Consider the following 10,000-nt stretch of genomic DNA (forward strand, 5'->3'; position numbering starts at 1 on the left):
GTGGTCCGGCCGAAAATGCCGCCGCCCGGCCGGCACAGCCCTCCGAATCGGTCCCCAGGCGGACTTCCGCCAGTGGGAATTGGTCCGAAAATTCGTACGGGCAAAGTTGAGATTCGGCCGTAAATGCCGCCACGCGGCCCGGGTTAACGATGTGGGGAGGCCCGTGCCGCCTGTCGACCACTCCTCGGTGATCGTGAAAACCGCCTCCCCATATATCTGCAGGAACCCCGCCAATGCCCCCGTACAGAAATCGCATGTGTCAAAGGGGCGGCCGAACTTGACCCCGGCGGCCGGGGCTCTGGAACTCCCGGCCGGCAGTGGCCGGCAAATCCGACCCGCATCCGGACTTCCGAGCCAGACTTGGTTAACGAATTGCACCTGGGTAACCAAAACTCCCTGGACCACCCGATCTCCGGACACATGGTTCAAGCTCACACACCCACACACCCACCCACCCACCCACCGCGCGGGCCCCGTGCGCCGTAGTATTGGAAGAGGTGGGCTGCGCCAGCTGGTTTTTTTTATCGAATTGTCAGGGTCCGGTCGGGTTAAGGATTTGACAGGGCCAGCTTGACGAAATTCAGTGAAGCGCGGGTATTCGGCGGGAGTAACTATGACTTAAGGCGGGGGGCCCATGGGCCAGCAAGGAGTTTCTGGTGAACATCGGCCGGGACATTTTGACGGCGTGGCAAGAACTAGTTGTTATTGAGGGCGAAGGGTTTGTCCTCAGCGGGTTGATTGTCGAATTGTCGGGACTGCCGGGCCGGTTAGCGATTTGCCCGGCCGGCTTGGTTAACCATTTGCCCGAGCCGGGTTGGTTACCGAATTGTCAGGGTTGGGCTTGGTTAACCATTTGCCCGAGCCGGGTTGGTTAATGAATTGCCATGGCCGGGTTGATTAACGCATTGTCAGGGTTGGGCTTGGTTAACGATTTGCCCGAGCAGGGTGGGTGAACGCATTGTCAGGAGCGTGCGCGGTTGGTTCACGAAACTGCCTGTTCCGGGTTTCTAGAGCGTTGTCAGGCCCGGCCGGCCGGGTTAGCAGGTTGCCAGACCCAACTTGACGAAATTCAGTGCGGCGCGGGTAAACGGCGGGAGTAACTATGACTCTCTTAAGGTAAGGAGGGGGGCCCATGGGCCAGCAAGGAGTTTCTGATGAACATCGGCCGGGACATTTTGACGGCGGGGCAAGAACTAGTTGTTATTGAGGGCGAAGGGTTTGTCCTCAGCTGGTTGATTGTCGAATTGTCGGGACTGCCGGGCCGGTTACCGATTTGCCCGGCCGGCTTGGTTAACCATTTGCCCGGGCCGGGTTGGTTAACGAATTGTCAGGTTTGGGCTTGGTTAACCATTTGCCCGGGCCGGGTTGGTTAGCGAATTGTCATGGTTGGGTTGGTTAACGAATTGTCGGCCCATGGGCCAGCAAGGAGTTTCTGATGAACATCGGCCGGGACATTTTGACGGCGGGGCAAGAACTAGTTGTTATTGAGGGCGAAGGGTTTGTCCTCAGCTGGTTGATTGTCGAATAGTCGGGGCTGCCGGGCCGGTTACCGATTTGCCCGGCCGGCTTGGTTAACCATTTGCCCGGGCCGGGTTGGTTAGCGAATTGTCAGGTTTGGGCTTGGTTAACCATTTGCCCGGGCCGGGTTGGTTAGCGAATTGTCATGGTTGGGTTGGTTACCGAATTGTCGGGTTTGGGCTTGGTTAACGATTTGCCCGAGCAGGGTGGGTGAACACATTGTCAGGAGCGTGCGCAGTTGGTTCACGAAACTGCCTGTTCCGGGTTTCTAGAGCATTGTCAGGCCCGGCCGGCCGGGTTAGCGCCTTGCCAGACCCAACTTGACGAAATTCAGTGCAGCGCGGGTAATCGGCGGGAGTAACTATGACTCTCTTAAGGTAAGGAGGGGGGGCCCATGGGCCAGCAAGGAGTTTCTGATGAACATCGGCCGGGACATTTTGACGGCGGGGCAAGACGTAGTTGTTATTGAGGGTGAAGGGTTTCTCCTCAGCTGGTTGATTGTCGAATAGTCGGGGCTGCCGGGCCGGTTACCGATTTGCCCGGCCGGCTTGGTTAACCATTTGCCCGGGCCGGGTTGGTTAACGAATTGTCAGGTTTGGGCTTGGTTAACCATTTGCCCGGGCCGGGTTGGTTAGCGAATTGTCATGGTTGGGTTGGTTACCGAATTGTCGGGTTTGGGCTTGGTTAACGATTTGCCCGAGCAGGGTGGGTGAACACATTGTCAGGAGCGTGCGCAGTTGGTTCACGAAACTGCCTGTTCCGGGTTTCTAGAGCATTGTCAGGCCCGGCCGGCCGGGTTAGCGGCTTGCCAGACCCAACTTGACGAAATTCAGTGCAGCGCGGGTAATCGGCGGGAGTAACTATGACTCTCTTAAGGTAAGGAGGGGGGCCCATGGGCCAGCAAGGAGTTTCTGATGAACATCGGCCGGGACATTTTGACGGCGGGGCAAGAACTAGTTGTTATTGAGGGCGAAGGGTTTGTCCTCAGCTGGTTGATTGTCGAATTGTCGGGACTGCCGGGCCGGTTACCGATTTGCCCGGCCGGCTTGGTTAACCATTTGCCCGGGCCGGGTTGGTTAACGAATTGTCAGGTTTGGGCTTGGTTAACCATTTGCCCGGGCCGGGTTGGTTAGCGAATTGTCATGGTTGGGTTGGTTAACGAATTGTCGGCCCATGGGCCAGCAAGGAGTTTCTGATGAACATCGGCCGGGACATTTTGACGGCGGGGCAAGAACTAGTTGTTATTGAGGGCGAAGGGTTTGTCCTCAGCTGGTTGATTGTCGAATAGTCGGGGCTGCCGGGCCGGTTACCGATTTGCCCGGCCGGCTTGGTTAACCATTTGCCCGGGCCGGGTTGGTTAGCGAATTGTCAGGTTTGGGCTTGGTTAACCATTTGCCCGGGCCGGGTTGGTTAGCGAATTGTCATGGTTGGGTTGGTTACCGAATTGTCGGGTTTGGGCTTGGTTAACGATTTGCCCGAGCAGGGTGGGTGAACACATTGTCAGGAGCGTGCGCAGTTGGTTCACGAAACTGCCTGTTCCGGGTTTCTAGAGCATTGTCAGGCCCGGCCGGCCGGGTTAGCGCCTTGCCAGACCCAACTTGACGAAATTCAGTGCAGCGCGGGTAATCGGCGGGAGTAACTATGACTCTCTTAAGGTAAGGAGGGGGGCCCATGGGCCAGCAAGGAGTTTCTGATGAACATCGGCCGGGACATTTTGACGGCGGGGCAAGACGTAGTTGTTATTGAGGGTGAAGGGTTTGTCCTCAGCTGGTTGATTGTCGAATAGTCGGGGCTGCCGGGCCGGTTACCGATTTGCCCGGCCGGCTTGATCAACCATTTGCCCGAGCCGGGTTGGTTACCGAATTGTCAGGGTTGGGCTTGGTTAACCATTTGTCCGAGCCGGGTTGGTTAATGAATTGCCATGCCCGGGTTGGTTAACGCAGTTTCAGGGTTGGGCTTGATTAACGATTTGCCCGAGCAGGGTTGGCTAACGCATTGTCAGGAGCGTGCGCGGTTGGTTCACGAAACTGCCTGTTCCGGGTTTCTAGAGCGTTGTCAGGCCCGGCCGGCCGGGTTAGCGGGTTGCCAGACCCAACTTGACGAAATTCAGTGCGGCGCGGGTAAACGGCGGGAGTAACTATGACTCTCTTAAGGTTAAGGAGGAGGGCCCATGGGCCAGCAAGGAGTTTCTGATGAACATCGGCCGGGACATTTTGACGGCGGGGCAAGAACTAGTTGTTATTGAGGGCGAAGGGTTTGTCCTCAGCTGGTTGATTGTCGAATCGTCGGGACTGCCGGGCCGGTCAACGATTTGCCCGGCCGGCTTGGTTAACCATTTGCCCGAGCCGGGTTGGTTAATGAATTGCCATGGCCGGGTTGATTAACGCATTGTCAGGGTTGGGCTTGGTTAACGATTTGCCCGAGCAGGGTGGGTGAACGCATTGTCAGGAGCGTGCGCGGTTGGTTCACGAAACTGCCTGTTCCGGGTTTCTAGAGCGTTGTCAGGCCCGGCCGGCCGGGTTAGCGGCTTGCCAGACCCAACTTGACGAAATTCAGTGCGGCGCGGGTAAACGGCGGGAGTAACTATGACTCTCTTAAGGTAAGGAGGGGGGCCCATGGGCCAGCAAGGAGTTTCTGATGAACATCGGCCGGGACATTTTGACGGCGGGGCAAGAACTAGTTGTTATTGAGGGCGAAGGGTTTGTCCTCAGCGGGTTGATTGTCGAATTGTCGGGACTGCCGGGCCGGTTAGCGATTTGCCCGGCCGGCTTGGTTAACCATTTGCCCGAGCCGGGTTGGTTACCGAATTGTCTGGGTTGGGCTTGGTTAACCATTTGTCCGAGCCGGGTTGGTTAATGAATTGCCATGGCCGGGTTGGTTAACGCAGTTTCAGGGTTGGGCTTGATTAACGATTTGCCCGAGCAGGGTTGGCTAACGCATTGTCAGGAGCGTGCGCGGTTGGTTCACGAAACTGCCTGTTCCGGGTTTCTAGAGCGTTGTCAGGCCCGGCCGGCCGGGTTAGCGGCTTGCCAGACCCAACTTGACGAAATTCAGTGCAGCGCGGGTAATCGGCGGGAGTAACTATGACTCTCTTAAGGTTAAGGAGGGGGGCCCATGGGCCAGCAAGGAGTTTCTGATGAACATCGGCCGGGACATTTTGACGGCGGGGCAAGAACTAGTTGTTATTGAGGGCGAAGGGTTTGTCCTCAGCTGGTTGATTGTCGAATCGTCGGGACTGCCGGGCCGGTCAACGATTTGCCCGGCCGGCTTGGTTAACCATTTGCCCGAGCCGGGTTGGTTAATGAATTGCCATGGCCGGGTTGGTTAACGCAGTTTCAGGGTTGGGCTTGATTAACGATTTGCCCGAGCAGGGTGGGTGAACGCATTGTCAGGAGCGTGCGCGGTTGGTTCACGAAACTGCCTGTTCCGGGTTTCTAGAGCGTTGTCAGGCCCGGCCGGCCGGGTTAGCGGCTTGCCAGACCCAACTTGACGAAATTCAGTGCGGCGCGGGTAAACGGCGGGAGTAACTATGACTCTCTTAAGGTAAGGAGGGGGGCCCATGGGCCAGCAAGGAGTTTCTGATGAACATCGGCCGGGACATTTTGACGGCGGGGCAAGAACTAGTTGTTATTGAGGGCGAAGGGTTTGTCCTCAGCGGGTTGATTGTCGAATTGTCGGGACTGCCGGGCCGGTTAGCGATTTGCCCGGCCGGCTTGGTTAACCATTTGCCCGAGCCGGGTTGGTTACCGAATTGTCTGGGTTGGGCTTGGTTAACCATTTGTCCGAGCCGGGTTGGTTAATGAATTGCCATGGCCGGGTTGGTTAACGCAGTTTCAGGGTTGGGCTTGATTAACGATTTGCCCGAGCAGGGTTGGCTAACGCATTGTCAGGAGCGTGCGCGGTTGGTTCACGAAACTGCCTGTTCCGGGTTTCTAGAGCGTTGTCAGGCCCGGCCGGCCGGGTTAGCGGCTTGCCAGACCCAACTTGACGAAATTCAGTGCGGCGCGGGTAAACAGCGGGAGTAACTATGACTCTCTTAAGGTTAAGGAGGGGGGCCCATGGGCCAGCAAGGAGTTTCTGATGAACATCGGCCGGGACATTTTGACGGCGGGGCAAGAACTAGTTGTTATTGAGGGCGAAGGGTTTGTCCTCAGCTGGTTGATTGTCGAATCGTCGGGACTGCCGGGCCGGTCAACGATTTGCCCGGCCGGCTTGGTTAACCATTTGCCCGAGCCGGGTTGGTTACCGAATTGTCTGGGTTGGGCTTGGTTAACCATTTGTCCGAGCCGGGTTGGTTAATGAATTGCCATGGCCGGGTTGGTTAACGCAGTTTCAGGGTTGGGCTTGATTAACGATTTGCCCGAGCAGGGTTGGCTAACGCATTGTCAGGAGCGTGCGCGGTTGGTTCACGAAACTGCCTGTTCCGGGTTTCTAGAGCGTTGTCAGGCCCGGCCGGCCGGGTTAGCGGCTTGCCAGACCCAACTTGACGAAATTCAGTGCAGCGCGGGTAATCGGCGGGAGTAACTATGACTCTCTTAAGGTTAAGGAGGGGGGCCCATGGGCCAGCAAGGAGTTTCTGATGAACATCGGCCGGGACATTTTGACGGCGGGGCAAGAACTAGTTGTTATTGAGGGCGAAGGGTTTGTCCTCAGCTGGTTGATTGTCGAATCGTCGGGACTGCCGGGCCGGTCAACGATTTGCCCGGCCGGCTTGGTTAACCATTTGCCCGAGCCGGGTTGGTTAATGAATTGCCATGGCCGGGTTGATTAACGCATTGTCAGGGTTGGGCTTGGTTAACGATTTGCCCGAGCAGGGTGGGTGAACGCATTGTCAGGAGCGTGCGCGGTTGGTTCACGAAACTGCCTGTTCCGGGTTTCTAGAGCGTTGTCAGGCCCGGCCGGCCGGGTTAGCGGGTTGCCAGACCCAACTTGACGAAATTCAGTGCGGCGCGGGTAAACGGCGGGAGTAACTATGACTCTCTTAAGGTAAGGAGGGGGGGCCCATGGGCCAGCAAGGAGTTTCTGATGAACATCGGCCGGGACATTTTGACGGCGGGGCAAGAACTAGTTGTTATTGAGGGCGAAGGGTTTGTCCTCAGCTGGTTGATTGTCGAATTGTCGGGACTGCCGGGCCGGTTAACGATTTGCCCGGCCGGCTTGGTTAACCATTTGCCCGAGCCGGGTTGTTTAGCGAATTGCCATGTATGGGTTGGTTAACGAATTGTCGGGTTTGGGCTTGGTTAACGACTTGACCGTGCAGGGTTGGTTAACGAATTGTCGGGGTTGGGCTTGGTTAACGATTTGCCCGAGTAGGGTTGGTTAGCGAATTGTCCGGGTCAGACTGGTTAACGAATTGGCATGTCCGAGTAGGTTAACGAATTGCCAGAGCCAGCTTGGTTAACGAATTGTCCGGCTGGGTTGGTGCACTCATTGCCAGGACAGGGTTGTTTAATGAATTGTCCGTTCCCAGTTGGTTCACGAATTGGCAAGGCCAGGGTGGTTAAGGAATTGTCCGGGCCAGGTTGGTTAACGAATTGCCCGTCCTGGCTGGTTAACGAATTGTCAGGGTCAGGTTGGTTAACGAATTGCCATGGCCGGGTAGGTTAACGAATTGCCAGAGCCAGCTTGGTTAACGAACTGTCCGGCCGGGTTGGTTAACGAATTGTCCGTTCCCAGTTGGTTCACGAATTGGCAAGGACAGGGTGGTTAACGAATTGTCCGGCCGGGTTGGTGCACTCATTGCCAGGACAGGGTTGGTTACCGAATTGTCCGTTCCCAGTTGGTTCACGAATTGGAAAACCAGGGTGGTTAAAGTATTGTCCGGGCCTGGTTGGTTAACGAATTGCCCGTCCTGGTTGGTTAACGAATTGTCCGGGTCAGGTTGGTTAACGAATTGCCAGGGTCTGGTTGGTTACCGAATTGTCCGGCCGGGTTGGTGCACTCATTGCCAGGACAGGGTTGGTTGACGAATTGCCCGTCCTGGTTGGTTAACGAATTGCCAGGGTCTGGTTGGTTACCGAATTGTCCGGCCGGGTTGGTGCACTCATTGCCAGGACAGGGTTGGTTAACGAATTGTCAGGGTCAGGTTGGTTAACGAATTGCCAGAGCCAGCTTGGTTAACGAATTGTCCGGCCGGGTTGGTTAACGAATTGTCCCGGCCAGGTTGGTTAACGAATTGCCAGAGCCAGCTTGGTTAACGAATTGTCCGGCCGGGTTGGTGCACTCATTGCCAGGACAAGGTTGGTTAACGAATTGCCCGGTTCCGAATGGTTAACGAATTGCCCGGTCCCGGTCGGTTCACGAATTGCCCGCCCGCTGATTGTTAACTTTTCGCACCGGCGGGGGATGGCTTGGGTAACGAGCCTCCAAGATCTGTCGGTTAACCATTTGCCCGGTGGCAATTCGTTAACCAAGTCCGCTCCGGAAGTCTGGATGGGGGTCGGATTTGCCGGCCGAGGCCGACCCGGAGTTCCAGAGGCTCGGCCGCCGGGGTCAGATTCGGCCGCCCCTTTGACACATGCAATTTCAGTACGGGGGCATTGGCGGGGTTCCTGCAGATATATAGGGAGGCCGTTTTCACGAGTTGTTGAAGTATTCGGTAGATGGCACCGGCCTCCCCAATTGGTTAACCCGGGCCACGCGGCAGCTTTTCCGCACGATTCCGAAGATTGCCGGTATGGATTTTCGGACAAATACCCAATCGCGGAAGTCTGTCAGCGGGACCTATTCGCAGGCCCATGCCGGCCGAGGGGCGGCATTTTCCGTATGACTACCGGTGCTCCGGCCGCCGAATGGAAACCTTGCCCGAATGAATTTCTGACAAAGTCCCGAGGCGGGAGCCAGTAAGGGGACGTATTCGGCGGGCCGTGCCGGCCGAGCGGCGGCATTTTCGGAGGGACAACCGCAGGTCCCGCCGTCGATCCGAGACCTTGGCTGAAGAGTCGAAAGTAATCTAAGTCCCGACTCGGAAGTCAGAATGAAGGCGACTTCGGGGCCCTCCTGCCGACCGAGGCGGCCGATCGACGGCGGCACTACCGGAGGGCCGCCCGCCGAGCCAGCCGCGTGCCCTCGGCGCCACGCCGGTTAACCAATTGCCGTCGGAAGCCTGTGAAGGTCGGATCTGCCCCGTCGGGCGGGCCCGAGGTGCCCCGCGACCGGCATGAGCTCCGGGCGTCGTGCCGCCGGTTTGACACATGTCATTGTTGCACGGTCTGTCGCGGCTCTGGTTAACGAGTTAGGCCCGGAAGTCACTATGGGGGTCGGATTTGCCCCGCCTGGCGGGGCCAGAGTGCGACCTTCCCGGTAGGACTTCCGGGAGGCATCCCGCCGACTTGACACATGCAATTTCTGTACGGGGGGATTGGCGGGGTTCCCGGAGATTTACGGGAACACGTTTTCCAGACACACTTAGCAGGGTGACTAGTGGTACGGTTGACACAGTGCAGAGTTCTAAGTGAGCCTTACTCAATTGTGACTCAGTAAGCGGGAGGCCGGGCGAGCTCCGACTTACAATGATAAAAGCTTTTTTTCGCTATTTCCGAAAAAAATGACAAAGTCCAAGAACGCAGCGGGGGCTGCGGACAGACAGAGTCTGAGCGCGGACCGCGGGCGGCGGCCGGCAGACCGACGGTGGCAAAAGCTTTATATCGATCCGAAAAGCAAAGAGGCATTGTGTGTACCAAGACGGAGAAGGGACAAGCCTGCCGCTGGTGCCCTCGCGAGTGTCGTCTGCGTTAGACCTCTGTTCCCCGATCGATCCGGCTTGGTCGGTCCTACCTTTGGGAGAGGCCGAGTGGAAGCGACGGTCTCGACACGTGCGCCGAACTTCCGTGCTCGGCTCGTTACCATCTCCGGAGGTGGGCAGGTGGGTCTGCCGCGGGGCGGCCCGATTGCCGACCGAGGGCTTCATGCTTTGGGCGGAATTGACGTTGGGCATTCGCACGTTTGCACCACGATCGATTGACGGAGTCTCCCGCCGGCGGACGGGACTGCTGTGCGCATAGATGACGGGGGCCGGTCGAACGACCGTCGACCATCCCGAGAAGGCAGCTACACCCACGCGCATATACCTAGGCGGTGAAGGTGCGGACCTCACCGGCGCGATCGACGGGGTGGGATGGCGAGGCGTTCACCGGCGCGGCGTTAGGCCCTGGGCCGACGGAGGCGAGCGGCGACCGTCGACCGTCCTGAGAGCCAGCTCGGCGGAAGGGTGCGGGTGCGGACCTCACCCAGCGACGCGGCTCGATAGGGGATGGCGCGGCACTGCGACGACAGACATGGCCCGAGAGAGCAAGGGACGGGCGCGCCGGCCGCAGCAGCACTCTTTCGCGCCGTAGGGGCAAGGCGAAAGAGTCGGGAGAGTTCCATAGGCCAGAGTGGCAGGGAGATGCCCGGTTCAGCCTGACTCAACCGAAGCGTTGATCCTCGGTCACCAACGAGAGGAAGGAGAGGCTCTGCGCGCGCGGTGCTACCGACTGACGGC

The sequence above is a fragment of the Mobula birostris genome, unplaced genomic scaffold, assembly GCF_030028105.1.
Source record: "Mobula birostris isolate sMobBir1 unplaced genomic scaffold, sMobBir1.hap1 scaffold_2729, whole genome shotgun sequence".
Classification (NCBI taxonomy): domain Eukaryota; kingdom Metazoa; phylum Chordata; class Chondrichthyes; order Myliobatiformes; family Myliobatidae; genus Mobula; species Mobula birostris.